This window comes from Delphinapterus leucas, chromosome 8, assembly GCF_059928025.1.
Source record: "Delphinapterus leucas isolate spDelLeu-1000000601 "Yukka" chromosome 8, BTC_Dleu_Yukka2, whole genome shotgun sequence".
NCBI classification, from domain to species: Eukaryota; Metazoa; Chordata; class Mammalia; order Artiodactyla; family Monodontidae; genus Delphinapterus; species Delphinapterus leucas.
The window spans coordinates 58,410,959-58,424,226 of record NC_143136.1 but is presented as its reverse complement, the minus strand read 5'-3'; the positions used below and the strand labels follow the sequence as shown (position 1 = coordinate 58,424,226).

Sequence of the window (13,268 nt, the reverse complement as noted above, 5' to 3'; positions counted from 1 at the left end):
CAACGGGAGAGGCCACAACAGTGAGAGGCCCGCGTACCGCAAAAAAAAAAAAAAAGACTGACTGTGAGAGCATACGGACAAGGCTGCATTCTGAACTCACTCAGCTCCCGTGGACCTTAGGGTTCTGCACAAGAACACACGTTCTGAGGAATTCCTCTGGCTCCATTATGCCAGGACTTCAGCCTCAGTCTCGCCTGGAACCTTGTGCTTCTCCCTGCTTTGGCCTGGCTCCCTCCAGGCAGACACATCAGTTTGCCCGTCTAGTCTGTGGCCTTTTCCCAGCAGGAGGCCCTTGGCTTGTCACAGCCCCGACAGTTTGGCAGGAGGTACAAACTGATCTTTCCGGGGACACTGATCTGGACAATTCAGCCTCATTCAGGAGATCCAACTCTCAGAGGGTCCAACTCTGATGTGTTCTTTCTTAAACAGGACATCCCTTTACGAAGCTTCCTAGCCTTTAAAACACTCACATTAAAAACAGAGCAACATTTTATTATGGCAGATATCAAGGACTCACAGGGCTTCTTAATTTTCAGTTCCAACGTCTGCTGCCCAGACACAATCTTTTTGCCATCTGTGTCAGGTTAGTTACAAAGCACTGTTATTATTCTGGGCTATACAATGTTGGCCCGACCTACCCAGATACAAGAAATTTTGCAGATTGATTTAGTTATTCTGTTCATATAAATGAATCCAGTTGTACAGCTGTTTCTGATTAACCAATGTACTGCTGGAGTTATATACAAATAATTTTATAGTGAACTCAGCAACTACAAGGACAGGAGCAGTGGAATCTAGTCTCACCTCCCAGAAAAACAAGCAGGAGCAACAAGGGCAGGGGCTTTCAACCACACTCCAGGTTTAAATTCCTATCTGCTATGATTCACTTTTTCCTCTTGATGTAATTCAGCATAACTTATAACTAATGCTCTCAAAGAATGTTTGTCTTCAGACTTTAAGATTCAAGAGGGAAACCCAGTTAGCTGTGCAAGCTTAAAACTCCTTTAAAATTGCCCATCTTTGCGTTTTATAAGTTTCCATTTTTCCTGGTAAGACATTTATATTTCCTGAGACATTTCTTACATAATGTACTTCAGAAAGAGAAAATTGGAATCAAAAGTTCTGTATCTACTTTGTTATATGTAGATATCAAGTGTTTTGTTTCATTTCAATACAGAACAATTAAGCTCAGTGAGCTTAGGCTCAAGTTTCTCTTCTCCAGGTCTAGAAGACAAACCATATGCACATTAGAAAATTAAGGAAAAGACAGGGCATGAATAATTCAAATGAATGGAATTAAAAAAGAAAAAAAGGTAAAGAGAGTGACAAGTGCTCCCTAAAGAAATCATGTGAAACAAAACAGGAAAAAGAGATTAGAAAGTTTATACTTCTAAAATGAATTACACTGGCAAAGATGTGGGGAAACAGATATTTTCAAATAGTTTTAGTAGGACTATGAATTACTACAACTTTTAGAAAGTAATACCACTTTAGGGACTGTGACAGAAATCAAAGCTTCTGTATGCTAGTATGTTCTGAACACACGGATATTCGGGGAAGAACTGTAGTAGCACAAAACTTGAAATAATATGAACGGTTAAATTACGGAATATCAATCAGCCATAACATAAATGAGTTTTTAATTTGGAGAGAATGGCTATAATGTTTTGTTATGTTAAAAAAAAAAAAATCTTGGGACTTCCCTGGTGGCGCAGTGGTTGAAACTCCGCCTGCCAATGTAGGGGACATGGGTTCAATCCCTGGTCCGGGAAGATCCCATATGCAGCGGAACAATTAAGCCCGTGAGCCACAACTACTGAGCCTGTGCTCTACAGCCCGCGAGCCACAACCTCTGAGCCTGCATGCCACATCTACTGAAGTCCACACGTCCTAGAGCCCATGCGCCGCAACTACTGAAGCCCACGCACTCTAGGGCCCGCGTGCCACAACTACTGAGCCCACATGCTTGCAACTACTGAAGCCCGTGTGCCTAGAGCCCATGCTCCGCAACAAGAGAAGCCACTGCAATGAGAAGCCCACGCACCGCAACGAAGAGTAGCCCCCGCTCACCACACTACAGAAAGCCCACGCGCAGCAATGAAGACCCAACGCAGCCAAAAGTAAATAAATAAAATAAATAAAAAATAAATCTTGTGGATATCAAAAAAGATATCTTCACCCCCATGTTTATGGTAGCATTATTTACAACAGCCAAGATAAGGAAACAACCTAAGTGTTCATCAATGGATGGATACAGAAAATATCTCACACACACGAATATTATTCAGCCAAGAAAAAGAAGGAAATCCTTCCATTTCTGACAACATGGATGGATCTTGAAGGTATTATGCTAAGTGAAATAAGTCAGAAAAAGACAAATACTGTATGGTCTCACTTAAATGTAGAATCTAAAAAAGCCGAACTTGTAGAAACAGAGATTAGAATGGTGGTTACCAGGGCCAGGGTAGGGTGGGGGGAGGTAGGAGAATTGGGAAGATGTTGGTCAAAGGGTACAAACTTGCAGTTAGAAGATGAATCAGTTCTAGGGATCTAATGTACAGTATTGTGGTTACAGTTAACAGTGCCGTTTTAAATACTTGAAAGTTGCTAAGAGACTAGATCTTAACTGTTCTCGTCACTAAAAAGAAATGATAATTCTGTGACATGTTGGAGGTTAGCCAATCTGTGGTGGTAATATATTACAGTACATGAGTGTATCAAATCAACTTGTTGTATACCTTAAACTGATACAATGTTTTGTGTCAATTATGCCGCAGTTAAAAATCATGTAGCCTAATGTGTATAAGGTTTCTATTTTTAATAGAAAAACTATATATGTGCATATATGTTTGTACATAGTTTTATGAGCAAAGAGGAAAGAAGGGCACACCCCAAACTGGTAATATTGATTACCTCGAGTGGTTAGATTTGAGAGACACAGGAGAAAAATTAACTTTTTCTTTGTGTATGTCTTTCTCTTCTGTTTTATTTATATCAAGCACATAATACTTTTGTAATCTCAACAAGGTAAAAACTATAATTTAATTTTTTTTAAGTGATAAGAGTCACATTTTCAGCAAAAACAAGGAAGCAAAGACTGAATTACAAAGACTGAGCACCTGGCTTGGTGGTTGACAAAAGGGACATGTTTCATCACAGCGAAGTAGAGATGATGTATGCAAAAATTCTGTACAGAAAGGAATGTTGTGGTTAAAGTAATACCATAATACCCCATGCACAGTCCTTTAACCAACTGAGAATTGTTTTCTCTTTTTCTTCTGCCAGTTCCTCATCAAAGGGAGAGGATTAAGGGGGGAAAGGTTTACAGTGTTTAATTAATAAGGTTCTAGCTCCAACATCTTTGTAAAGTACCACGTAAAATAATCCCCAATTTTAACAATGATCTAATTTTTTATTTTGTCTCAAACAACACGTGAGGCTTTTTTTTTTTGAGCAGTGCTAAAACTCTAGGGAAAAGAATAATGTGGAATTTTACTCACAAAACCTGGGATTATTTAAACTGATGCTTTGGGTTAAATTTTAAACCATGTGCGGCAATCAAATTCTAGCTCTAATAGATAAGAATAGGCACTGCTAAAGTAAATTACTACTTTTTAAAGATTTTTAAAAAGACTTCAACTACTTTGCCTTTTTCTAGGCCCTCAAAAATTGAATTAGAAATGTCAGTACCATCTGAAAACTTGTCTTAGTGTCCCCCAGCCTGCCTTCTGGGGCCTGGGAAAGATAACTGGTTTCGTCTTGTATTCTCCCTGCCCCCACCCTTTTCTCTCAATCCATCACCCTGGTCCTTCCTGAAAGACCCTCCCGCAGCAAATACATGTGCTCCTTACATTACATGAGCCTGCTCAAGAATACCCATTTCTTCCCCTTTTATGTCTGGCTGATCTTTCTCCTCTATTTAAATATCCATCCCCATAACACAAGTCTATTGTGGTGAAGACACTGACCTCACTGTTTACATTTTTTTTAAAAAATAGCTAGGGTACATGTTTTCTCAAGATCTTCTCCAAGGTCTAAAGGTTCTCTGCTTTCAAAATCTATCCTGCCTAGGGCAGAAAATAGTCTCAGAGTTTCCTGAAATATTATTTGATAACATGTTCAACACTTCAAAATTGCATCAAAGAAGTGGCCAGATTTCTTTCTTGGTCCCTCCCAGGCCTAAATTCTTCAGTCAACAGACCTAATCTCCCGCATACGTCTATAGAAAAATGCTTGGGAAGTTTCAGAAACGGGCTGGGTGACACACAAGTGGTTGAAAAGCAAGAAATTCAACCAACTGCCCATTTGGTCTGTGTAAGCCAACTAAATGATTATATTGACGCTGTCACTGAATTGGTTGGTTGTCTGACTTGACTCAATGGACTAGTTGTCTGGGCATCATTAGCAAGAGCTAACAGATGGGAAGATGGTCATTGAACAGGAAAATATATCCAGCCGGACAGCAGAATGCCATGCAACTATTAAGAACATAGTAGCAATATGTCCAAGAAACGCTGAAACTATCAGGCAAGCAAAATGCAAATAACCCAGTCTCAAATATGTGGGGTGGAGGAGGGAGAATAGGAGGAATGTAATCAAACTGTGTTTAGCTGTTACAACGAGGTAAGGTGTACACATTACATATTCAGTATTTAAAGTAACCAAGTATTGCCTATGAGAGAAAACATATATTTAAATAATGTAAATGTGTGTGCGTATATAGATAGATAGATAGATAAATAGATGTGTATTGCCTATGTAAGAAAAATAGGACATATGTAAAATTTACTTTTATTTTAAATCGTAATTGACTCCTCTGGCCAAGGAAACTATTTGGCCCTCGACTTTCCATTTTATTCACCATTTCCTTCCTCCTGCAGACACCTCTTACCTGAGAGGACTATTTATCCTCCAAATACAAAGGAGTCTGTGGCAGTCTGGGGAGAGGCTAATGTCCTTCAATTTTGCTTAAACTCCTTTCTCAAGTTGTACATCACCTCTTAGCTCAAAGAAAAAGATGGAAAATCCGTGGGTGGGAGAGCCTGAACGCTCACTAACATGGAAGTGAACCACATACAGGTATTAGATCAGGAAATGTTACTTCTTAGGTTCTACAATAATAATTTCCACATTCCCCACAAGAACACAAAATCCCATTCCTTTATTATTAGGATCATTGTTATTTTTCAATTTGGAAGAAATAAAGATAAACAGCATTTAAAGATAATTATGTATGTGATGAAAAGTAATGTATTATACATATCAATCATGGTGAAGGATGAAATCACTCTTAGGATGAAACTTGTTTCCCAGCATCTTCAGAGGCCAACATCAAAATCGACTTTGCCTTCATAAAAAATTCACTCACCTCAAACCTTACAACCAGAGTGGTGGAAATAAACTGTCATTCAACAAACATTAATTGAGAACCTACTGTACAAGAACCTACTGTTTCTGAGAGAATGTAAAAAAAAAAAATTAAGTTATTTCCTTCAAAGAGTTTACAATCTAATGAGGGAGAAAAAAACACATGCAAGTGACTCCAATACAGAATAGACTGGATTCCGAGCCACAGGTGAGGCCCAAACAGACAGCAATGAGAATTTACTAAGAAGAGGGATGAATCGGCTCCAGAAGAAGACGGCGTTTCGACTTTTCTTAAGAAGCATGTTTTTACAATGTGAACCATGTTCATCGAAGCCACTGAACTAACAAAATTTGTAGGTGATTGTGTCTCCTGTTTATTTTAGCTGTATTCTTCTCTTATTGAGTATTAACAAAGTCTGCTATTTTTCTTCTCAACAAGTACTTGTGGCCAATATGAAGAATCTATAGGATTCAACATACAAGTGAGGAGAAGGGCAGTGTCAAGAGAAGAAATGGCAAAGCAGAGGCATACAGATGGGAATGGAAAAGAATCTTTGGCTGGAGTCCACAGCAATGAAAAGTCGTGTATAATACAGCAGAAGGTGAAGTTAAGGGTTAAAAGTGCAGAGCTTGGAATCAGACTGCCCCAGGCTTGAATACTAGTTCTGTCACTAGCTGTGTGGCCTTGGGCAAGTTACCGAACTTCTCTCAGTCTCAGGCTCCACATACATGTATGGAATCTACCTCATGGGGCTGTGTGACTATTAAATGATTCAATTAAATGACACACAGTAAGTGGTAATGTTAAAGAAAGGAAAGAGGGAGGAAGGGAGGGAGGAAGGGAGGGAGGGAGGGAGGAAGGAAGGCAGGAAGGAAGGAAGGAAGGAAAGGAAGGAGAGGTTTTGTAAAGCTTGGGCCAGATCACAGAAAGCTTTGAAAATCTGATTCACTTAAATTAATATAACTAAGCAATAAAAGGAAATTAAAAGTAAGTTACTGAGTTACAATGGAAAGATGGCTTATTAGAAGAGAAACAATATATCCCTCGTAGGCAATGCTAAAATGTTATAGTCAGCAGATTTTTATACATGTGCAGATTTTGGTATCCACAGGGGGCCCTGGGCCAATGCCCCTCGGACACCAAGGGATGACTACTTGTATAACATCACAGCAACATGGTTTTACAATATGAACCATGTTTCTGAAGCTTCTAAACTAATGAAAATTGTAGGTGATTGTTTTGCCTGTTTATTTTAGCTACGTTCTTCTTTTATTGAGTATTAGCAAAGTCAATTATTTTTGACTTCTCACCAAGTATGGATGCCTGAACTGACGCCTGCAATGCTGAGCAGGCTCCCCAGGAATCAACGTTTCTTGACTCCTGGCCGCCAGAGAACACGAGAGCAGAGCTGCTCCCATCCGGTGGGCGTGGGCGCTCTACCTGTGACCAAAGCAGCTTGGCCTGGGACAGGCGGTCCCCCTGGTCACCCCACACGGATGAGGGCCACTGTGCGACCACCACAACATGTTACCCCAGCACTTCCTGGTGCCAAAGGGACAGGAAAGTAGCACATCTTTCTTCCCCTGGCCCTTTATCTGCCCTGGTCGTCTCAACAGAGTAGCTTGATTGGCTAAGCAGATACCACAGGCCGGTAGCCCTCCCCTCCCCCCCCACACTGATGTTCTCCTCTGTGATATCCCTCCTCCTCAGCTGTTAAGAGAATACATGAGGTGATCAGTGTGAGATGCTCGATAAACTACAGACAGCTGAGGGATTATTATGTGCTAATTTATATACAAAAGCAGTTCCTATGTTTAGGCTCTTTTTTAATTTCCCTATGGAAAGAAGAATACCTACACAGTGTTTTGCGCAAATTAACACTGATAATAACAATGACCCACAGTCTCGGCCTTGGCGCCATCTTCTGAGGAACCTCCGCACCACGAGAGCGAAGGTGAGCAGTCCCTGCCGGTGGGCTGAGGCTGTAAGAACTGGAGATTGTGGGAGTAGACGTGGCAAGGGAAGGCCGCCATCGTTCTGGATCACTGGGTTCTCAAGGGCGCCCAAGAGCTGTTGGGAGAGGAAGGATAGTTTGGGGAGAAGCAGAGGAGGTGGTGGTGGAGGAGGAAGCAAAGGCGCAGGCTGAAGCGCAAAAGAAGAGAGATGGGGCAGAGGTCCAAGTAAACTCGTACACCCATGGAAGCCACGGGAGCAGAAACAACGGAAGCCAGAGGCCAGGCACGCTGGTACAAGTCGTCGGACTGCATGCCAACTGTCTAGAACTTGTCTCAATGGATCCGGAACATTTATGGCCATTCTGATCGCCTCGACCACCTCTGAGAGACCCATCTTGCTGGTATCAAAACGGTCCCTTTCAGTCCTTTGCCCTGGACTTGTGACATTCTGGACTAGTTCTGTTCTCAGCTGTGGCTGAATGTAACATGTGTACAATAAATCATCTCTTTTGCTGTCTTAGCTGAAGAAAAATAATAATAATAATGGCCCACAAATACCTAGCAGCAGCATGTCCTGGATAATCCGCCAAGTGATTCACATCCATGACTTCATCCGACTCTCAGAACAACCCCGTAGGTACAGGTGGTTACAGTACTCTGATTTTAAAGATAAAGAAACAGAAGTCGCAGAACATGTGGAAGACAGAGCTGGGAATGGAAGATCTGCCTGACCTCCTGGCTCACGGTTTTACCTTTAGGGACTCTGCAGGTGGTAGTACGTCAGTACCACCTGGGGGGGCTTTCAAAAATAGATTCCTGGGCCTCACCCCAGCCTTACAGAATCAAGCCTTTTTAAGTCACACCCATGACTAAGGACCAGCGTACTTCAATACTGGTTAAAGCGTGTTAGGTAGATAGCGTTTCTCAACTAATTGAAGGTATTCTGGGGAATATGGTGAGCCTCAGAGTTTTTATTACTTCAAAGTATAAAAGGCAGAGTTAATTATTCTAACCTGACCGTAATCGCTACAAGGTGAGAACAACTGATAAATGTTGGGCTGGGTAATGAGGCCCGTAAGGAAGTATTCATTTCTCCCAGGGAGGAGGAAACTGAACTGTTCCTCAGTTGGAGCAGGGAAGATGGAACACAATGTACATGTGCCTATGAATCTTCCCATGCCTGGCACATGGAAGACACTTGGTAAATACTCGTTAGATAGACAAATGAGGGAAGACTGACTCCCTCCAGCTGGAAGTAATTTCACTCTCCTCTAAATTCCCTGTATTTGCTCTGTACCTTTTTTTCATCTTATTTACCACATTCTACCCTAAATTCCTGCTGTTCAAAACCATGTCTCATCTCTACCAGGAGGTAAGCATTCAGGGACCAAACCCCATCTGCTTCTGAGCTAGGTCTCCCCTTCTACCCTGGCACAGGGCACAACAGTGACCCCTAAAAGGGACCCTCAATGCTAAATGAGCATGTTGCTTGATTTCAACTGTGAGCCGATTCACATACGTGGGTCCTGGCTATTCACAAGGCCTAACAAACCGTCCAGCACTGCAACATAATTGTGGATTGCTGGGTCACAGTGGCAGAGAAACCTCTGTATGAAAATCATTAGGAAGGGAGGGCAGGCTTCCGGAAGATGACGGCTCTGGGACACACAATCCCAAATAACAGATGCTGAAAACCGAAGGGGTTACAGCAACAACAACAAAAGGCACTTTTCTTTAGTTCTGTTCTCCTGATGTGCACTGTAAAAACCATGTATGTTCCTAAAATTACAACCGTAGTGAGGAACACCCTGAAATATCTAAGACAGTGACACAGACCCAGTAACAAATACTTCCCATAAAAGTGGGCTCATCCCTGGCCAGAGCAACTAAGACAGTGCGTTTAAAAAGTAAAGGCATCCCATCTCCTCACTGCCCCTGTCCCACAACTTTAGCCCTTTACTGTGTCTGCGTGGCCCTCCAACGCCCTGTGCTGTGCTTTTTGCTGTTTCACACGCCATTATCCCACCTGATCCTCACACGATGAGATGGAGGAAGAGCAAAGGTTATCAACCCCATTTCTTGGATGAGATAAGTGAGGCTCAAGGTACACAATATGCATGATATGCCTAAGGGGCCAGAAAGTGGTTGAACACACAGTAGACACTTAACTGCTGAAATGAACAAACAAATGAAAGAAGGCATGAATCTCTCCACCTGGAAGTAATCTCATTGTCTCTAAATGTACCAGAATCTGATTTTACCTTGCTTACAAATCTCCCTGTTCTACATCACACAAACCTAAGAGTTTATGTGCTGCTCAGGGAGCCAAAATTATGGCAGAGGTTGGGTAGGTCCCAAGGAAGAAGATGATATTAAAATGTTTTAATAACATCTGCAGAGTCTAGTCTGCACAATTCCACTCAACAGGTAATGGGCTCCTACAGGTGGCGGCGGATTTGGTCCCTGAGAAACTCAACCTTGTGGGGATGTCAGGCAGGTAAAGATACACAGCAAGAGTGAAGGCAGAGTTGTAAGCACTGTAAAGAGGGATTAAGATGTAAATATTGCTGGCCTATGCAGGATCTCTCACCTCCGGAAGTCAAAAAATATTTTATGCAAACTGAAAAGGAAAATTCTTCGGAGTTATTTTATCCACTAGAGAAAAAGGCATTTTTTTGAGGAGGAAAAAATATGCCAATGACTCAAAATGAAGCTGCAGTATTGTTTTGGAATTGCCTTGGGAAACTGGCAAAAGAAAACCCACCTAGGGCGGGACTCTGTCCAGGGGCTCCGCGGCTGCACCGCCTAAAGCCTGGGACTACCCACGGCCAGCGATTGGGGGTGGGGTCCAGTGACCGTGCAGGGGACAATAGTGACACGCAATTTTCAGAAAAAGGTACCAAGTCCATCCAGTCACTGCTGACAACCTGAGAGGCTTCCCAGAGAACTGAGATAAAGTCAGGAGCCGGTGGCCCAGGACGGAATATGTATTCCTCCGGGATTGAGCAGGACCAAGGACCTGGCCAGGCTGGGCCCCTCGCAGAAGCACCCTTTGTTAATCTCAAAGAGTTCAAAGTCTAAACATGAGTTGAAGATTTAGGGTCCCCCTGACTGGGTCAGCTGGTTTCTCTTACCCTTGCAACTTTCTTTAACTGTTCTATTTTAAAAAGAAAATGTAGAGGGAATGAGACAGCAGTGAAGCTGTCCGGAAAGTTCGGGAGAGGCCCCGGGAGAAAATCGCTGACGGGGACTATAAGTCCTCTAAGGTCACTGGACACATCGAACGCGCGCGTCTACACCGCCCACTGCGCGAGCAGCAGCCTGGGGCACCCGGCGGGAAGAGAGTTTGGGAAGCCGAGTTGCGGGATGGGTACGATTCCCCAGCGAAGAAAGCGAAGCGGCTCCAGAGCAGGAACTGGCCCCGGAGATGCCCGAAAGTCCCCATCCGCCGGCGCTGGGGATGGGAGCAAGGGGGAAGACGCGCCCCAGCGCATCCCCGCGAAGCCCCTGCCCCGGGTACCCACAGCGCGAGCGGGGCCGAGCCCCCCGGGCGGCCCCAGGCTCGGCGGAGCCAAGCAGCGCGCCCAGCCCCAGAGGCGCCTGCGTCCGGAGCCCATCGGTCCGCGGCCCCTTCTTCCCCCGCCCGCCGGCCAGCCGGCAGGACGCGCCAGCCGCCGGGCCCGAGTCGAGCCCCCCAAGAGACCACGCGCCCGCGCCCCCGCCCGCAGCGGACGCAGCCCCGACGTCCCCGCGGCCCCCGCCCGTGCCCACCCGGCGCCGAGCCGCGCCGCGCCGCGCCGCCCAGCCCCTCCCCGGGGTCCCCGGCGGCTGCCAGGGTCCCCACGGGCGTTGCCCTGAGTCCCCGGAACCCGGTCGCGCCCTCGGTGGCGGCGGCAGCGCGTCCCTTACCGCGCAGCGGCTCCGTGGGGCTCCAGGGCCTCGCGGCGCGCCGGGCATTTTTTTCTGGGAAACTTCTCCCTAGTCCGTAGGGCTAAGCAGCCGGGCAGGAAAAGTGCTCAGCGCCGGGAGGCTGCGACCATCCGGGAACTTCGCTGGGATGTAAACCCTCCCCCTCGGCTCCCGGTCCCCACCCCCCTGCGGCCCTGCCACATGTGGACGCGCGGCGAGGCAGCCGTCTGCCCTTCGCCCTCCTGTCTGCGCGCCGCGCCCGCGCTGCCCCTTGCCGAGGTTCTGCGCCCCGCGGCCTCGGGACCCTGGAGGAACGTGGCAGTAGTGGGGCGGTTAGGAGTCTGGGGCTCGCGTGTCGCTCCGTCTCCCTCCCCTGTGTTTGCAGAGGAGCGGGAACTGGAAGGGGTGTCCAGCCGAGGGCCCTTTCCCCCAAGGACTGCAAGCTTTCCAGCTTCCCGCTGCCGGGGTTAGACCCCAACCCCGAGGGAAAGCCTTTTCTCATCGCCTTCTCCTCTGTTCTCAGAAGAAGGGGCCTGCTTTGAGACATCTTAAATAGAAATTCATCTTAAAAATAAATTTTAAAATGGAGTGGCGCCCACAGAGGCCCAGGGTCCATCCACATCTGTCTTCCTGAACACTGCATGGGGACAGCACTGCTACTCCTCTCGTGTAAAGATGCCCGCCCCTCCCCCTCCCCCTCCCACCAGCACCAAGAATTGGCTGGGATTGAATGGTTTTGCTCCTAGTGGGGATGGATTTGTCATCAGCCACCCACATCCTCAAATACGGTGGCATCAACAGCAAACATTTGGAGAAAGCTGAAGCTCTACTCTGTTGCCGGAGCTGTTACTGACCGGCTCTGAAAGCCGCCATCTCCAGGCTCCAAAGAAAAGTTAATACACACTAAGACGACACAGATGTTAGAACGTGTGCGTTTGAAAAGAACAAGTTACGATCGATATAATAACCATTTAATCATATTGTTAAAATATCAAGGCTGCGCATCCCCTTAAATAAAAGCAGAAAAGGGGGGAACATAGCCACTTCAGAATTGATGTCCTAGGCTGAAAAGGTGGTTCATCCTTGACTTTAGGCTGTCTGCTCCTATGCCAGTTTCCATGTGCATACTTGTACCTTGACATGCATGCTCTTAACAGATACAATAATTCTTCTGGGAAAGAGGTCGGTAACATGGATAAACTTCCCAGTGACAAAATTTGTCCCTAAGTGTACCCATCTTTTAAAGGTTCATTACGTATTTCATCATTCGAAGCTTTTCTTTTTCAACCATTTCTATAGTGATATGCATATGCTTGCTGTGTTTTATATAAAATGAAGACCATTGATTTCATATATCAGTATATTATTCCAGACTTGGAAAAAAAAAAAGTCAGTAGCACTTACCACTGTGTATCATGGAAGTTAAGTCCAGGAGCTGGCTCGTATCAGCCCTCTAAGCCTCAATTTTTGCTTCAGTCAAATAGGGATAACAATAGCTCTTACCTCTTAGGATTGTTGTAAGGATTAAATGTGATAATCCCTCTAAAGATGAGCAGAGTAGCGGCACACAAGTGGAACAGGAATTTTTACTTATCTTTAATTCCCCAAAGCCCAGTAGAGCTCCTGGCAACTTTTAAGGAATTGATTAAATGTTGGTTGGGATAAGAACTCTCTGGAGTGTGTGTCTTTCACGAATCCATATAAATTTTGCATTCGTACACAGAAAAGAAAATTAGGAAGATAAAATATATGTCCGTTCCCATTATTTCATCATTGGAAGCCAAAAATAAATGGTATTCTGAATTGTCTACTGTTTTAAGTCACCCATAAAGTCAGTGATCAGTTGTCCAGAGTGCCCTGGCTCTCTCTCCTCAGACAGCATTTCTCTCAGTAAGGTCAATACCTGAATAGTATTTTATCAGTGGTAATTTTCTAGTTTCCGTGAGTGGGCTATGGTTATGTTAGATGTTAACATTTAGGAAAGCTGAGTGAAGGGTACATAGAAACATTTTTTACTATTTTCACAACTTAGTTGT

General features: G+C 44.8%; 1 protein-coding gene across 1 annotated transcript in view; it reads right to left on the bottom strand.

The window, feature by feature from the left end:
* WIPF1 (WAS/WASL interacting protein family member 1) overlaps positions 1-11,310 on the bottom strand; it is a 113,006-nt gene extending 101,696 nt beyond the window's left edge. Inside the window, exon 1 of the mRNA XM_089916650.1 lies at positions 11,233-11,310. The gene's annotated coding sequence lies outside the window, so the exon portion shown is untranslated. The remainder of the gene's footprint in view (positions 1-11,232) is intronic.
* Positions 11,311-13,268: the final 1,958 nt, after the last annotated feature.